Here is a 14,638-nt window from a genome sequence, read left to right as displayed (position 1 = left end):
AAACCCTCTGAACCTCAGATCCCATGTTTGAAAACACCTTGTAATAGCAGAGTCTCCATTTTCTAGGGAAAATGCCTTATAATTGAATCCATGTTACTTTTGTATTTAAACAATTGCAGCTTAATATGCCAAACTGTATACTGTTTGTTAGTCCTCTATATATCTGTTCTAAATATTAGTAAAAGAGAACAAAGAGTATTGGAAATATATGGAATGCTAATAATGAATATATATGTAGTTTCAATTTTACCCCAGTTATAAAATTATGCTGCCTAAAAAGAAAAAATAAATGCTCATGGTTTATATTTCACTATTAAGAATCATAGCATAAGAAAGAAGCAAAAGTATTTTGGTAAAAACTTTATCAGAAAGGTGTAATATCCAATCCTGAATGAACATGGCACACTCCCTAGTGTATGGAATGTATTGGTTGGGGACCAAGTCAGTGATGTGAAGATAATTATAACAAAATAAAGATATCAGCAAAATTGTATGCTCTATATTTGATCTTTGCTTTGTGTATATTTTTACAAATGGGGGTACAAAAATTTGAGATTGTGCTGTTTCATCTTGTGTGTATGAAATCCAGAAACAGAGAATTGGCTCCCCTAACTTGTCCTCATAGTGCTTTAACATCCACACACTTTAATGCATGTGCAGGAGACCAATGCATGATAAATAATCAAATGTGAAAAATACTATAGAACTTTAAAAAGTAAAATCTAAACTGAATTTAGTGTCTGAATAAAGTAACAAAGCCTTACCTTACAACAAAATTCCTTAGAAATTGAAATGCAGGACTAAAGAAATTAGCACTTGAACCCCATCTTTCCTAATATAACATTAATACATAGATATTTTGCACTATTGCAAATCATAATTAAGGGTCGGTTGTCATAGTTCATAATACTGCAAGAAAATGCAAATGTTCATCTAGCTTCAATCTGTACAAGTACCTTAATTTTAAAATCACAATGCACAACAGTTCTAATGTGTCACTGATAACTGGGAATATATAGATGCTATTATGACAATTTTGAGTCATATTGATTAAATTCAGTCTTTGCTGCCCAATGTAATAATAATTCAACAGAACTACCTATCAAATCCATGTGATTTTTTTCTCCACAATATTGCTTTCTTACTAGATCATTTCTTAGAAAATAAAAAACAATGAGTAATTTTTTTCACAGTATAAAGTATTTCAACAGAAATTATTTTATTATCTTCAAATAATTTTAATTGTGTGAATGGACTTTTGTTTGCTCTCTGATAGATTTGAGGGTTGCTTGAAAGGCAGGAGTTTTCATGTCTGGTACTATAAATTCAGTAATAACAACAATATCATCAACAACAACAATAATTCATGTGAATTCATAGGCTCTTGAGGAAATCTAATGCTGGTGTTTAGCAAAATTGACATGGCGTCAAGCAATCTTGTATATACTTATGCCTCTACTTATACACAAATGTTGCTTTCAGACTAAATCCGATAACAGACACGGGTCACTTTGCAGTGAGCAATGATAAATTCAGAGACAAAGCTACAGATACCGAGAATAACTGAATGTTGACCCACTGTTGCTCAGTGCACATCATTCACACACACACACACACACACACACACACACACACACACACACACACCAGGAAAACAGTGTGGGAGGGCAGTAAAATAGATCTTCTGGGTATGACACTATAAACTCACAGCCCTTCCTGTTTGTAGACATGAGCCTAGCATAGCTGTCCTCTGAGCGACTCCACCCAGCAACGGATGACTCACAGCTGAACACTGGGCAGACAGCAGGAAGCCTTATGGTGCAATGGGGGGAAGGATAGAAGTACCTGGAAGGGACAGAAACTCCACAAGAATACCAACAGAGCCAAATAACTTCGGCCCAGAAGGGCTTGCAGAGACTGAAAGACCAACCAAAGACCATGTGTGGACTGGACCTAGGCTCCTACACAGATGTATCAGATTGGCATCTTGGTCTTCATGTGGGTCCCCTTGTAAGAGTGGGGTGGGCCTATCTCTGGCAAAGCCTCTCTTGCATGTTTTTTGAACACTTGCCCAATCTGGGCTTCCTTGCCAGGCTAACGAGGAGGAGGATATGCTCGGTCCTGGTGTGCTTTGATGTGCTGGGATGGGTTGGTGGCGGACTCTCCTTTTCTGAGGGGTAGGCAAGAGGGTACAAGAGGATGAAGGAGTGAGGATAAGACTACAAGGAGAGGAAGGAGAGGGGACTACAATTATCATGTAAAGTGAATAAATAAATTAATTAATTTAAGAAAAGCTCACAGCCTCTGCAATTGCCTGCAATGAACTTTCCTAAGACAATTTCTATCATGGATGGGGAAAACACAACGCCTAGCCCTCTATGCTGAAACTAGTGACTACTGATAGGTTCTGGGAATGGGGCATTCACGATGAAAGACCCTCCTCACGGAGTGTCCTTCGTCAGGGAGACCCTCCCCAAGAACCAGCGAAACCAAAGTCCGGTTGCAAACGCAAGAGGCTTTATTGATTACACGGGTACCCGGGCGACACAGTCTATCAGATGACTGGCGCGCCGAGTGAAGGGGAGGAGACCCTTTTATAGGGTGAGAAGCAGGAAGCAGGGGTTACAGAAGCGAGAAGCATAGTTACAGGGTCTTGATTGGCTAACTTAATGCGGCTAGATTTAGCTCTGATTAGGGCTTTGGAATCAGGAAATGTTTAGGCTAGCCTATTCACTGACCATACATCCTGTTTTTTCAATAACTTGACCCCAGGGCAGTTTCCCAGAACCGCTTGTGCAGACCTTGTGAAATGGTGGGTGACCACGAACCTTGTGACATCTGCGAGCCTTGTGACATGGTGGTATTTTTCCAGTCTGACTGAGCCTTTCAGGTGACCTCCCTTAACCATTGTAAAAGCCTTACAAAATAGAATCATTTACAAAATAGCAAGCCTTGACTAAACAACATTTAGAAATGGGGTCTTTCAACGATACCATCAGTTGTCTACCCAATGCTGAGTCCACCAGACTCCCATGGATAATTCCAAACACAGGCCACAAAGATCTTTCTTAAATGTATTGGGTCACAATACCAAAAGACCTGAATGCAGGATAGAAACTTTGGGGAGAGATATCAACGGGGTATGAGGGAGATAGGGCAGGGTTGGCAAGTAAAAGTGATAGGAATGAATTATATACATATATGGAATTATTAAATTTTTAGTTAAATAAAATAGGCTAGAAAATTGTCTCAAAATTTGGAAATAACTTTAGTGCTAATCAATCCTGGAAGGACACACTATCCTACCTATACTATAACCCAAGAATTATAGCTCATTCATCTTTTTAGGTGGAGAGCTCTATGTCTTGGTATTCACTAGGACAAGTGTAATTGTTTAGTGGGTGAAAGCATTCACTTAAAATATGTCTTTGAATTTATACAGTCTTAGGCTTTTGTGAAATAAAGCTTGTAGCATGATACAAGCACATAGTCAAAGTTACTAGGATGGAAAGCTTTTTAGTACCACCTTCTTGTAGGTTTCATTAGCAATCCATTCAGAGTGGGTAACAATGTCAGAAACCAACTTAGGGACCTCCTTTCTCTTTAGATGATGGAAACCTTGCTTGGAATATTACAGAGAGAAACTTAGATACTCTATCAGGATCATTTTCTATTTTCCAGAATATGTATTATTGTAATGATTTTATTTATTTGGTACTCAAATTGCTTCAGGAACCTATATCTTTTAAGTAACATTTCATTCTCCTGTTGAAATGTCATTAGGATTATCTTATATGCAATGAGAAGAGTTAGATACTATCTATTTAAATTTCACAGAACATAATATATCAGATTGTTCTGCTTTGATATAAATGCAGTTAGTATAAATAATAATCAAGAACAGGGAGATCACTGCTTATGTTGTCCTTTATTACAATCACATAATTGTAATGTAAATTGTGTTTTGTGTAGAATTTTATAATACTTGTACTAATTATATATTGCTGCGTAGCAGAACATTCTTTAGACTCAGGACCTAAAACATTAAAGTTAATTAAAGTTTTTGTAGGTCAATACGCTTCACCAAGATTTTGTGAGTTCCAAAAACTTCTTTATGATGCAAAATTATGTTTAAAAGTGCAGGGCTCCTTAAAAGATTTAATTGGGAAATGATCTGCTTCTAATTTAGCTGATTTACATTGTTGTTGGCAAGATGCAGTTAACTGAGTTTGGTGGGATTGCAAACTCTAGTTCTACTCTGGTTCACGCACACTGAATGACGGCATTCCATTGTCTTTACACAGTTTTTTTTTTTTTTTTAAGAAAACACACAAGACAACCTTTTTTATTTTTCCCTGACAATTCATCAAGAAATTCTATGGACAGATTATGAATAAATCAAAAATTTGTATTTTATAATCAAGTCTGAGACATGATGTTTACAGTGTCATCAGAAACATGTCTCTTACTGAAGGCTATACGTATTAAGACATATTATACATAGACTGCAAATCCAGGAAACAGCTCCTTGTGACCTATGTTTGATAGTTGCCTGTGGCAGTGATGATTCTCAAAAAAATAAAAAGGAGAACAAAAAAAAAAAACCAAAAAAAAGACAATCTTGTTATTGAAATGAATTTAAACATATGTTAAGTTTTTTAATGAAGTTACCCATGTGTTTTAAAAATTGTTTATGTTATTTTATATTATGGCTTGAGATCATTTTATCAGATTTTAACAAATTATACAGTTATTTTTCTACCTTCTAGCCTTGTTTCAGTGACCTTTGTAGAAGTGTGCTGGTGAGTGTCGAAGATGGGCTCTGAAAAGGAGGACAAGTTTTACTGATATAAAGGATCTGTAGGACACAGTTTACAAGCATCAATAAAAATGCTGTGCCCTATTGTAAGTCCATATAGCCAATTGATTTTTTTTACAGAATGTTTTTATTGATTTTTGCCTAACTCATTTTTTAGCAAGTTTGGGTTTGCACTTTTATCATGGTTTCGCAAAATCAGACTATAACTAAATGCTTGATCACAATCCAATTCAGCAAAACCGATCATTCAAGTAATTGATGAATGAGTGTTCTTCCATCAATAATGTTGGTTCATAATTCTACTTAGTTAGGAAAAAATACAACAAAACAAAGGTTATTTGGAATTTCACTCACTGATCAATGACATGCATGAGTTCTTGCTGAATCAGGTGATAATGTTACGTACTAAGAAAAATATTTTTCTCTTATGATTGTAAAGTATGTGTACCTCTCCTAATGACGATGGACATGTCTTCTTTTCAATATTTTAAATGTAATATTATTTTCTGTGTGGATCAATTAATCTGATTCATGAGTAAAACAATGAATCAAGTCTTGAATTTTATAGTTTTCCCAATTCTTTCCTAAAAGGTATCCTATTATATCTCTATTGTGGCATCCAAGAGAATATGGGCTAACACATTTTCCAAAAAGGATGGTTCTACACTATTATTTAGCTTAACAAGTAGATAGAAGATAATTTTTTTAAAAGTTTGGTTTTAACAACTTCAACATATGTTTTTCTATATCATTGTATTTATATACCATAAATTTAATTTATTATCGACAAGATAAGATGAAGTCTGATTAGCAATGATAAGCCAACAAGGCATGAAGTCCTGCTCTCAGCTGTGCAATTCATCATCAGAAATCAAAAGCTTAGAGAGAAGCAATAAATCATATTCTTAATTTTAGTAAAAAAAATTGAAACAATGCTTTACTGTCTGTTATCAATATTGTACTATGGTTAGCAAGGCATATTATGTCACAGATATGGGCAAAACCAGTAAGAGTCAGTGTAACCTGATGTGAGTTTAACACATGCTGCAGCAAAATTTCCAGGCAGAGATTATCAGGCTTAGGCTTCAGCTTTCTTAAATCTTTGGCTTTAGATAAGTACTTAGCTCTCTGTACTTTCTTTTCATCTCCTTTAATGAAGAGACAGTGATGGGAATTAACACTCTTGTGATGCTTAAATAAATTAATACAGGTAAATTGTGCTAGAAAGTACCTGACACTATCAAAATGAATAAAGATATCTTACTTATATCATTTACTGGTATTTATGACAATCTTATTAGTCACTTACTCTCTATCATGTAATTCAAGACATAAAACAAAACAGAGCCTTCCTACTTTAACATATGACTCTCATCCATATATAGCATCAGGATTCCTTTGGACATTGGTGTAAACACACACACACACACACACACACACACACACACACACACACACACACACACACATGGATTACTAGTTATTCACTTTACCTCCTGGTCATAGTTCGCTCTTTCCTCTTCATCCAGTCCCACCATCCCTTCCTGTTTTTCCTATTGGCTCCACCCTATTCTAGGACTTCATGTGGAGCACTTGTCCTTTCCAAGTCTTCCTATCCTTCCCACTACTCTTCCACAAGACTCCATGACCTCCATCCAATATTTGGTTGTGGGTCTCTGCACGTGGTTTACTCAGCAGAGCCACTCAGAGGACAGCTCTGCTTGGCTTCTGTTGCAAGCAGAGCAGTAGTTTCTGGGCTGGCTTATCTCCCATGGGGTGGGTCTCAGGTTGGGCCAGGAATTGTTTGGATATTTACCTGATCTCTGCATAATTTCTATTGCTGCACCATCTTGAAGGCAGGGTAGGTTTTGGGTCTAATTTTCTTGTAATTGTGCTGATGTTACCTTCCTTCCACTAAGAGTCTGGTCTAGAGGGTGGGCTTTTGAGTGTCCATGACCCAGGCTATGAAGAATCTCACCTAGAGTCACCCTCATATCTTCCCTATCCTATGTCTCCAGCTTGATGCAGAGAAGCCCCATTTAAGGTTTCTCTTCTCTTTGCAAGCCCTCTGTCCTCCCACTCATGCTTTCCCCACATCTGATATCAACCATCATTTCTTTCTGTGCTTCTTCTCCTACCAATCTCCCTTTCTTTAACCACTTCTGCTGTCTATTCTATTTTCACTTCTTAGTAGGATTTAAGCATTCTCCCTTGGATCCTCCTTGTTAGTCATCTTCTTTGGGTCTGTGTATTGAAGTATGGTAATCCTGGACTATATGGCTAAAATTCAATCATAACTGAGTATATACCATGTGTGTCTTTCTAAGTCTGGATTACCTTACTTGGATGATCTTTTCTAGTTCCACTCATTTCCCTGAGAATTGCATGTTTTCCTTGTTGTTAATAGATGAATAGTATTCACTATGTAAATGTACCACAGTTTCTCTATTCATTCTTTTGTTGAGGGGCATATGGTATGGATTGTTTCCAAATTCGGGATATTACAAATAAAGTGGCTATGAACATGAGCAACTGTACTTGTATGCTGTAACATCTTTTGGGTCTATCCCATGGAGTTTGGAAGTAGAGTTATTCCTAATTTTCTGATAAAGTAGCAGATTGATTTCCAGAGTAGTTGACCAAATTTTCACTCCCACTAACAATGGAGGAGTATTTCCCTTTCTTCATATCCTCAGAGCATGTGCTGTCATTTGTGTTTTTTATCTTAGCCATTCTGATGGGTGTAAGATGGAATCTCAGAGTCATTTTGATTGGCATTTCCCTTATGACTAAGAACATTGAACATATCTCTAAGTGCCTCTCAGCCATTTTATATTCCTCCATAGAGAATTTTTTGGCTCGATACCCCATTTTAATTAGATTATTTGATTAGTTGGTGCTTAATTTTTGTTCTGTATACATTTTGGATATTAGACCTTTGTCTTATGTAAGGTTGATGAACAACTTTTTCCCAATCTGTAGGCTGTCATTTTGTTCTGTTGACCATGTCCTTTGCCTTATAGAAGACTTTCAGTTTCCAGAGTGCCATTTATTAATTGGTGATCTTACTGGCGAGCTGTTGGTGCTCGGTTCAGGAAAATATCTCATGTGCCAATTAGTTCAAGGCTTTTTGCCACTATATCTTCTAATTGATTTAGTGTATGTGGTTTTATGTTGAGGTCTTTGATGCACTTTGATTTGAGTTCTGTGCAGGGTAATAGATATGGATCTACTTACATTTGCTACATGTAGACATACAGTTAGACCAGCATCATTTGTTAAAAATGCTTTCTTTTTTCCAATGCACAATTTGGCTTATTTATCAAAAATCAAGTGTCAGTAGGTGTGTGTGGTTTGTCTGTGTCTTCTATTCTATTTCATTGAGTAAGCTCTTCAGTGCATTTGTTTCCTTTTGTTTCAGAGCCTTCGTGGGTACTGTTAAGTTGCTCATATGAGAACTCTCCAATTTCTAATTAAGGCCCTTAGTACAACGAACTTTCTTCTTAGTATGCTTTCATTGTATCCCACAGGTTTGGCTATGTAATACCTTTATTTTCATTGAATTCTAGATAGTTTTTTAAAATATATTTCTTCATTCATTTTCTGGTCCAGTGGTCGTTGACTAAAGAGTTACTCGGTTTCCATGAGTTTGTAGGCTTTCTGTTGTTTTTGTTGTTGTTAAGTTCTAGTTTTAGTGCATGGGTGTCTGATAAGATACAAGGTATTATTTCCAACTTGTATGTGTTGATGCTTGTTTTGTGACTGAGCATGTGGTAAATTTTGGAGAAGGTTCCTTGAGGTGCTGACAAGAAGGTGTATTTTTGTGTTTAGGTGAAATGTTCAGTAGATATCTCTTAGGTCCATTAGATTCATAATATCAGTGAGTTTCATTATTTCTCTGTTTAGCTTCTGTCTTCTCCATTGATGAGCGTGGGGTGTTGATGTCTCCCATTATTAGAGTGTTCACCATGTGATTTAAGCTTTAGTAATGTTTCATTTCTGAATGTGGGTACCCCTGTGTTTGCTGCATAGATTTTCTGCATTGGGAGGTTATCTTGGTTAGTTTTCCTTTGATGAGTATAATGTGTCTGTCCTTCCTCATTTCATTTGAATAGTTTTGGTTGCAGGTCTATTTTATTAGATATTAGAATTGCTACTCCTGCTTGCTTCTTGGGTACATTTGCTTGGAATAACTTTTAACAGCCATTTAAGCCGATATAATGTTTATCTTTGTTTCTAAGTTGTGTTTCTCTTTTTTATTAAATATTTTTTATTTTTTACATATACATTTATATTATTACACATATATACAGTAAACTACCTATAGCAATAAGAACCATGACACAATCAAGAATTATATAAATGTTACATTCTTAGTGTTTTGGCTATTTGTATTTGACAGCCTTGAAGAAAAAATCCTTCCTATCTTGGTGCTTCTAAAATTCTGAATGTAAATCAATTTCTATCATATCTCATCATTATCAATTAAAAATATGTATTAAAACAGAGTTAGGGTGTCTGGTTTTAAGTTGAGGTCTTTAATCCATTTCGACCTTAGTTTTATACACAATGATAAATATGGGTCTATTTACATTTTTCTACATGTAGCCATCCAGTTATACAAGCACCGTTCGTTGAAGATGTTACCTCTTTTTCCATTGTATGGATTGGTGCTCTTTGTAAAAAGTCAAATGCAAAAAGATGTGGAGGTTTGTTTCTGGGTCTTCTATTCAATTCTACTGCTCAACCAGCCTATTTCCATGCCAGTACCATGCTGCTTTTATTACTGTTCCTCTATAGGACAGCTGGAGATCTGGGATAGAGATTCCTCTAGAAGATCTTTAAAATTGGACACCCTAAATCTGTTAGAAGAAAATGTGGGGAAGAGCCTTGAACTCATTGGCATGGCAGACAGCTTCCTGAACAGAACACCAACAGCCCAGGCTCTAAGATCCACAATTAATAAGTGGACCTTATGAAACTGAAAGCTTCTGTAAGGCAAAGGAAATAGCAGAACAAAATGACCTCCTGAAGACTGGGAAAAGATCTTCACCAACTCTACATCTTACAAAGTACTAATATAAAAAATACATAAATAACTCAAGAAAGTAAACATTACCAAGCCAAATATCCTAATTAAAAATGGGGATTGAGCTAAATAGAGAGTTCACAACAGAGGAATATCAAATGTCTGAAAGACGCTTTAAGAAATACTCAACATCCCCAGTCATCAGGGAAATGAAAATTAAAATGGCTTTGAGATTCCATTTACACCTATGGAAATGGCTAAGATCAAAAATTCAAGTCACAGCACATGCTGGTGAGGATGTGGAGAAAGGGGAACACTCCTCTATTCCTGGTAGAAGTGCACACTTGTTCAACCACTTTGTCAATCAATTTGGCGCTATCTCTGGAAGTAGGGAATAAGCCTACCTCAAGACTCAGCCATATGACTCCTGGGCATATACTCTAAGGAGGGTCCACCAATACAACAAAGACATTTGGTCAACTATGTTCATAGCAACTATGTTCATAATAGCCAGAATCTGGAAACAACCTAGATGACCAACCACTGAAGAATAGATGAAGACACTATGGTTCATTCAGCTATCAAAAATAAAGAAATATTGAAATTTGCAGGCAAATATAGAGACAATCATCCTGATGGACGTAACTCAGACCCAAAAAGACACATTTGTATAGTCTAACTCATAAGCTGATGTTACCTACTTAATTCAGGTTAACCACATTACAATACAGTGACTGAACTGCCAACCAAGGTCCATGTAGGATGTGGACCTAGACCTTCTACTCAGAAGTAGTAGATAGGCAGCATAGTCACCTTGTGTGACCCACAATATGGGAAGTAGGGACTACGTCTGACATAGACTCAGGCCTCCTAATATTGTTCACCACCCCTCTGGCAGGGTGGCCTTGCCAAGCCATAGAGGAAGAGAATAAAGGTAATACAGAGGACACTGGATAAACAGAGGTAAGATGTTAGGGGAGGAAGGCTTCACTTTCTAAAGACTAGGGGAAGGAGGTGAGGGATTGGGAGGTGAGAGAGAGGGGGCTTTAATTGGGATGTAAAGAATTTAAACCACAGAACAAGCAGGTAATTTTTATTGCTAATCCCACTACATGGGAATACTTTAAGACTGGCTGAGATACAAATTTCTATGCATAGACTAAGCTATGCTATGCATAGACTAAGTTGGTGCAGATTCTCTGTGACTTATAATCAGAGGCCATTATTAGTATGGCATGAAGGAATATTTGCAGGTGTCTTACTTCTACTCATCCAATGAGCAGAGAACTAATCTTAACGGCTCTGTGTATCCCATAAGCCTCATACGATTATAATGTTAGAACTGCATAATATTTGTGAAAAATTACGTTTTCAGAAGAAAAGAACTGGACAGTTATACTGGATCAGACCTGACAGGATTCATTCCTCTCAGCAAGCTGGAAGCTGACATCCTGCATATTCCATTTTCCAGGCCCAGACACATCAGTTGCTGTTACCCATCATAACAGGACATTTGAGGAGAGCATTGTAGAAATCTTCTGATCCCAATTGGCCCGGCATTTCAGACTTTCCCACACAGGACTCCTATTAAGCCTCAAATTTCTCAACATTTAGAAAATGGACCACAAATGCTAACCCTGGCTTACTTAAACAGTTTCCCCAAATTTTGCATGGGGGGATGTGGAGAGCCGCGCTCTGAGTTGGCGCCAATTTCCTATCTCCTTTGTCTGAGATGAGCCTAATAAACGAGTCAATGCACATGCGACAGCTGTACAGCCAGGCTTGATCACCGCCCAGCCCGGGGCGTCATAGTTGGTGAAGACCTAATAGCCAATCCGTTTCGCACACGCTGCCCTGGGGCCGCGGGACCTACTTAAGCAGGGCGCCCTTTGTGCTCTGCGTCTTCCTCCTTCATTCTTCAATAAAGAGATTTGCAGAAGGATCCTGGTTCCCGCGTCTTTCTTGCTGGCAAGGAGGCTGCGCGGGACAGGGGGAGCTTCCGAAGTATTATTAGCCCTAAATCAGCCTGAAGAAACCTTAAGAGAACAATGTCCCATTTCTTTTAATGGGTGTTGGATAGGTTTCTGTTTTTTCTCTTTGCCTACAGATACTTATTTTTATCTGAAGTTGATTATAAGTTATTATTGGTCTTATACAGACAGAAAATTAGGTTGGACTCAGGGATGCCTCTCTTTTCCTTTATCTTTCTTTTGCAGATAAAGAGAAGGGAGCTGAAAAAAAAGAAAGGGGGATATCGAAATATAGAGGGAGGATAGAACAAAAGGCAGATTTCTGAGTCTACTCCTTAACTCAAGGCCTTAATTGTTACTAAAAAATAAGGTTACTTTTATTTCATTGGTAAATAATTTTGTATATTGATGCAAATCATGATCATGTCAAATACTAGTCTAATTTTTTCACAAGAGTCTATATTCCAGGTCTAACAGATAGATATCATTCTATAGATATACAAGGTAAAATAGTTAAATAAGGTTTTCAAAAACCTCAGAGACCTATGGAATATGGCATTTAAAGGTGTTTTTATTATTCCTAAGAATCTTTGACAACAAGACAAGTTAACTCCTGGCAACACCCAGCCTCCCTCAAAGAAGGTGATGAACATCAAAGAACCTCTACATGGAGTTGGCTTCAAATATGGCAAACCAGGCACAGACAGAGATCTGTCTAAAAATGAGAAAGCTTAGATGCAGGCAGAGTAGATGGCCAAACTCTGCCAAGACAGAATAAGCAAGTAAAAATGATAAACTTATCCTTAACCTCAGGAGTAACAATTTTGTAAGATTTATTTCACTGGGCTCCTAGAAATTTCACCATGATAGAAAGCCTACAAATTTTCGCTGGTTCAATTACCATCTCTTTGTGCATATAACTTATAAACAAGAAAAGAATAGTTGCTATATCCTACTTACTTGCTCTACTCAGTAAAATGTCATTAAAGTATGATACTTTTGGGAAAAGACTGATAATTAAATGCCCTGTAAACTAAGATATGATACACAAAGAAAAAGTTAAATTAAAGGTTGACTGCTATCCTTGACAATTGCAAACAAATTGCTTCTGTGGTGTTTTATAAACAGATTTGGAGAAATAAAAGTGTAAGTCAGTAGCTTTATATAAATATTCTTCATATTCTAGATAGTTTTGTCTATAAAAGGGTCAGTGTGCTCAAACAATAAAACCATATCAGTTATAAAAGCTAAAATCGAAGTCACCAATTGATTGGGTTTATTATAATCCATTTAACTCTTCAAAGTCCATCAGTCTTTTGCAGATAGAATTAAAGGTCAAATAAAATTAAAGAAATATATTATGTCATGCACAATCCTTACATCTTTAAAGCCCTTGATAGCAGCACCAGCCTCCAAAAATTCCTCTATAGTTCTCAGGAACATAAGGTCTCAGCTAGAGGAATTTAGTTTTGGATGTGCTCACCTCCTTTTTATAGTTGAAAAGTACTAGTCTCTCTCCTTTCCTTAAGTCAGGAAAAAATAGAGGCTTGAGAGTTAATAATAGCCATTCATTACTTGGGAAGGCAGAAGGTCCAGTTGCTTCTCTGTACATAAGGCTTAATATGTAGTAGCCTCAGTTTGATATTGAAAGTTTGGAAGACTCCTAGAAATCTGCAGCATCTCATTTCATGTCTGAAGTTTGAAGACACTGGATTCTGATGTCAGCAGGAAATAGCAGCTCAACAGGAACATACATAGTCCCCAATCAGAAGTAAACACAAGATAGCACTGCATTGTTTTCAGACACCTTTGGAGCCGGACACCCAGAGCCCTGCCTCATATTTGATTTTAGATCCCTTTCTCATTGAAAATCAATGCTAATCTCAAGGAAATTAAAATAACTGTGGATGTCTTTGTATAAGAATATTAGCATTTGAATTGGTTAGTTTAGAATTGGAGTTCTACATAATGGGCATGGGTGAGTATGGTCCAATACATTAATGGCCAGAGTAGAACAAAAGGTGCTCTGTGTATGAAGTGGAACATCCATATTTTTCTGACTTTGAATGCTTTGATCATGTCTTTGGACATAGATAGATACCTTCCAGTCTTGCTTCCCTGGAAAGTTCACATATGTTCTGTCTTAAACTGGCTTTTATCATTGTGTAGCTCATTACAGGCAAATTGTTGAATATAAATTTAGCAGTCTTAGATATATATTAGTATATATGTGTGCAAGTGTGTTCTCTTGTCTCAAAATCCTGAATAACAACACAATCATATATTCATAGATTTTTATATTATACAAAGGAGTGTTTACAATTATATTAACTCTGATGTATTTTACTAATTGAACCATTTATAAACATAGCAGCAATACAAATTACTAAAAATTATAATTTATTATTACCAAATAACTTAAACAATAATAATTCACTCTAAGTATAGGCATGCAATTTAAATTATTATTTCTATCTCTAAGCTAGTCCAGATATATCATAGACATTATCACTGCATTGTATAAACAAACGGTAGTTAATAAAAATTAAATGCATTAACATTTGTTGTATTTAAAGTGTGTCAATGAAACTTCAAATGTTATTTAAATTCTAACAATGTTCATTTTTCTTTTGTTTTATTGAATTCCAAGGTTCATTTAATATAAGTTATTTAAAACTATTCTTGTTGCCACAGGCTATTTTAAAAAAAATTATTAGGTGCAGCTTATGCAGAATTTTAGCACAATGAAAATGACATTTAAAACACTAATATGGTGTTAATTAGTGTAACTCAGTGATAAAACACATACGTGTGGTGAAG

Source organism: Acomys minous (assembly GCF_964271855.1).
Source record: "Acomys minous genome assembly, chromosome: 1".
Taxonomy (NCBI): Eukaryota; Metazoa; Chordata; class Mammalia; order Rodentia; family Muridae; genus Acomys; species Acomys minous.
This window is presented reverse-complemented; position numbering follows the sequence as displayed.